This window comes from Tachyglossus aculeatus, chromosome X3 (genome assembly GCF_015852505.1).
Source record: "Tachyglossus aculeatus isolate mTacAcu1 chromosome X3, mTacAcu1.pri, whole genome shotgun sequence".
NCBI lineage: Eukaryota > Metazoa > Chordata > Mammalia > Monotremata > Tachyglossidae > Tachyglossus > Tachyglossus aculeatus.
Window position 1 is genome coordinate 16988188 of NC_052099.1, and position 4768 is coordinate 16992955.

The following is a 4768-nucleotide window of genomic DNA, read 5'->3' on the forward strand; positions in this document are numbered from 1 at the left end:
TCTGCGCAACACATCTTCGTTGTCAATCTGCTGAGGGTGGTACTCCCGGCAGGAGAGCCCTAGGAGAAAAATCTGTGAAGGGCAGGCTCTTCAGGGCTGTATTTCTAGTGCCTTTGCTTGTCTCTTATTGGACTCCAACAGGCTCTCCTGAATGGCAAACTGCATGATTTCATAATCTTCATCTTTGAAGATTATGGTGCATATTTCTACCACTGTCTTGGATGTGATAGGATTTGGGGATCTCGAACACAGATGGGTCGACTTCGAAACCGGCATCGAGGGTAGCTTGGTCTGCCTCTATCTACCCCAGTACTTGGTACAGTGCCTCAGTTACCTCATTGGTGGGGACGGTGGCCATGTTGGCTCCGGGCTGGGGGCTCCTCTGGCCGGCGGCGGTGGCGGTGGTGGCTCTGCTGCGGCGGGGATGGGATGGGGATGGGGGTGGGGCCAGCAGACCAGCAACCTATCCAACTTCAAAGCCCTACTGAAATCCTGTCTCCTCCAGGAAGCTTTTCCAGACTAAACTCTCATCCTCCCATGCACTTAGTCCCATCCCCAAGGATTTAGGTACTCTCCTCCCCACCTCAGCACTTGCATACACAGCCTCATACTTGGTTGCTGTCCTTATCTGTTATCCATTTTAGCATCCGTTTCCTCCACTAGATTGCAAGATCTTTGAGGGTGGGCATTGTATCTACCAATGCTACTGCACTGTACTCTCCCAACCGTTTAGTACAGCACTCTGCACACAGTAAATGTTCAGTAAAATGCCATTGGTTGATTGATTGATAATGTTAACATGGAGTCTCAGAGAATCACCTTCCATCTGTCAGCTACTCTGAAAGTGAACTACCCGTAGAAGTAAAGGACAAGCGATGATGTGCCTCGCTCCCTTTGACAAATGCAAAGCTCCTCTTTAAGAGGAACGTTTTCTGGTGAGTGATTTTGTTATTCTGCACACTCTGAGGCTTTTTAGCTTCTCATCTCTGCCACATGGGTCTAATTCCATTCGTTTTTTTGGCCTGTGCCTATTAATTTTCTTTACCGGGATAATAAATCGGAACTCCTATCCTCTGCAGAGTAGTTACGACAGTTTCATCTCAGAACATCCCATTAAAATTAAGTGACAAATGGCACTGTAGCACACAAATTTTAAAAAGCAGTTTGGTAGGATAATATAATTATTTGTGGTTCATTCCCACAATGGTACACGAGAGAGCGTACACAAAACACAAGGCATTATTTGGGGACATTTTTAAGCCACACAGAATTTTAAAATGTTGTCATTGTTCCATTTCTATACCTGGTGCTTCTTAGACTGATGATGATTTGAGGGATGCCCATGCACTGGAGTGCAGTATATAATCTCAACTAGCTTTTTACTCATTCATCCTCCAGGGTCCTGGTTATGGTCATCATCAGTGCTGAACACATTTCCTGAAAAATAAGAAAACTCGGCATATTTTGAAAGTCTCAGGCTTTCCAAGACACGTGTCCTCTCCGCAGATTTTGGCTAGAACATGGGGCAGAATTAGGGACACTCTTCCAACAATAACCTTGAATTTCACCGGGTGAGCAAGAAGCTATGTACTATCTATCTTCTCCCTAATTAATAATAATTGTGGTATTTATCAAGTGCTTACTATGTGCCAAGCACTGTACCAAGTCCTGGGGTAGATACAGGATAATCAGGACCCATGTAGGGCTCATGATATAAATAAGAGAGAGAACTGATATTGAATCCCCATTTTGTCAAGGGGAGAACTGAGGCACAGAGAAGTTGTGACTTGCCCCCGCATCACACAGAGTGTAAGTGGTAGAGCTAGGATTAGAATCCAGGTTCTCTGATTCCCAGACCTGTGCTCTTTCCATTAGGCCATGCTACTTTTCCCTCATCCCTGATTTCCCACTGAAACCACTGTTGCCTCCACTAGGTAAAGCAAAGTCTCAGATACCAGTGCATCCCAGCTGGAAACTGGAAGACAACCATGGCAGACAGACCAGCAAGGAGCACTGCAATTCAGGACAGGGAAATTTTTTATCAATCAATCAATCCTACTGATTGAGTGCTTACTGCATGCAGAGCACTGTATTAAGCGCTAGGGAGAGTACAGTATAACAGAGTTGGTAGACATGTTGCCTGCCCACAAGGATCTGCCAGTCTAGAGGAACTTAAGCTCTAAGAAAATCAGGAGACAGGAGGAGCCCAAGCCCAAACAGCACAAGGCATAACAAACCAGCACTGCAGTGCATTGGAGCATAGTGACTCAGCACCTCCACAAAATGAAAGAAACCTGTAGGTGCCTAGGAATGAAAAGCTACCCCATAAGAGAGGAACACCTCTGGGCTTTCTGCTCTACACATGCTTACAGTCAAACAATTATTCCTGTGTTGACAATGGCCAAAGCACAGCCTATAGAGACTGTGAGTCCCATGTGGAACAGGGACTGTGTTCAACCAGATTTGCTTATATCCACCCCAGTACGTAGTACAGTGCCTGGCACTTAACAAATAACACAATCGTTATTAGCATATTTCTCCATTGGAAGGGAGCAATCTCAACTTTCCTCAGTTCGAATTCTTTAGGCCACTACTAATAACCTCCTCCCCTCTCGGGATCGCACCTGGAGAATTTCCAGTACTCTACCAGTCTCAGCTATGGGAGGGAGAGTCAAGCAGAGGCATACCCATTCCATTCCTAGCTTGGGCAGTGGCTAGCGAGTGGAAGGCAATCTGCTGCAGGTCAAAACTCACCTGTGCTGGGCAGCAGTGGCATGGGAAAGAGTCGAGGGGGAGAATAATAATGATAATAATAATAATAATAATAATAATAATAATGGTATTTGTTAAGCGGTTACTATGTGCAAAGCACTGTTCTAAGTGCTGGGGAGGTTACAAGGTGATCAGGTTGTCCCACGGGGGGCTCACAGTTTTAGTTGCCATTTTACAGATGAGGTAACTGAGGCACAGAGAAGTTAAGTGACTTGCCCAAAGTCACACAGCTGACAGTTGGTGGAGCCAGTTTTTGAACCCGTGACCTCTGACTCCAAAACCAGTGCTCTTTCCACTGAGCCACACTGCTTCTCGAAGGCAATGGTAAACCACTTCCGTATTTTTTCCAAGGAAACTCTGAGTATACGCTACCGGAATGATTGCAGATGGGGGTGGGGCATTCTGGGAGAGTTGTTTCCACAGAGTTGCTATGGGTCAGAAACAACTCAACTTTAGCAACTTTAGCAGTGAAAAGTTACAGTTGAGTACTTAACAGCAACAGCAGAAATGAATTTTGGTTGGTGGGTGTGTGGTGGTGGGAGAGATCTCTATTGGACTGGGCCCTGTCCCTGACCTCCAAAGACCCCAACGCAGCCGGTTATGGTAGGGGGTAGGAACAGGTTCTGGTTGCAGGATTGGAGTAGGGACAGTGCAGACCCACCCCCTCCTCTCCCCATTGCTCCCTTCTCTGGAGCAGAGGGCCAACCCCAAATCCCAAAAAGACTGCAGCCAATGAAATGCTGGGTTTCCGTCAGACTGACATCTTGGGAAAGGATGATCCTCTGAGCTTTCCTTATTGGCTACCTTCTGGGAGAGGGCGAGGCTCATTTAGTAGCCTCTTTGGTGAAGGCAGACCCACAGAAGGCTATTGGCCACTTGCACGTTAGCCACATATTCAGTCCATCACTAATTCCCGTCAGTTCGACCTTCACAACATCACTAAATCCATTCTTTCCTCATCATTCAAACTACAACTGAGTTAATCCAATCGCTTATCTTAACCCATCTTGATTACCGAATCAGCCTCCTTGTTGACCTCCCTGCCTTCTGTCTCTCCCCACTCCAGTTCATACTTCACTCTGCTGCCTAGATGATTTTTCTTCAGAAAAATTCAGGCCACATTTCCCCACTCCTCAAGAAACTCCAGTGGTTGTCCAACCACATCTGCATCTAACAGAAAGTTTTCACAGGTCGTTTTAATGCACTAAATCATCTTGCCCCCTCCTACCTCACCTCACTCATTTCCAGAACCAGGCCCATGCACTTCACTCCTTTTATGCTAATCTTTTCACTGCACCTTGATCTCTATCTCACTGCTGACATCTCACCCATTTCCTGCATCTGGCCAGGAATGTCCTCCTATTTCATATCCAACAGACAATTATTCTCCCGACCTTCAAAGCCTTACTGAAGGCACATTTCCTCCAAGAGGCCTTCCCAGATTAAGCCCTCCTTTCCTGTCCTCCCACTCCCTTCTGTGTCACCCCAATTAACTCCCTTCATTCATTCATTTATACATTCCCCCTCCCAGCCCCACAGCACTTTCGTACATATCTGTAATTTATTTACATTAATGTCTGTCTCCCCCGCTAGACTGTAAGCTCATTGTGGGAAGGGAGTGTGTCCATTTATTGTTATATCGGACTCTCCCAAACACTTAGTACAGTAACTTGTGCACAGTAAGCACTTAATAAATGTGATAGACTGATTGATTGACTCACCCACAGGCTGGAAGAGGCCCATGGAGCCCTTACTAATCCTCTATATTAATTCCTTAATTAATGAGCATGGATTCAGTTTCCATTTGGAACACAACTCCACCAGTAGCCTCACTAGAGAAGCAGCATGGCTCAGTGGAAAGAGCACAGGCTTTGGAGTCAGGGGTCATGGGTTCAAATTCCGCTCTGCCAATTGTCAGCTGTGTGACTTTGGGCAAGTCACTTAACTTCTCTGGGCCTCAGTTCCCTCATCTGCAAAATGGGGATTAAGACTGTGA

General features: G+C 46.2%; 1 non-coding gene across 1 annotated transcript; it reads left to right on the forward strand.

Moving 5' to 3' along the window:
• Window positions 1-2606: 2606 nt before the first annotated feature.
• On the forward strand, window positions 2607-2744 carry LOC119949030. Its single transcript, XR_005457128.1, has one exon. It is a non-coding gene; the product is annotated as a small nucleolar RNA SNORA7 (small nucleolar RNA).
• The last annotated feature ends 2024 nt before the right edge of the window (window positions 2745-4768 follow it).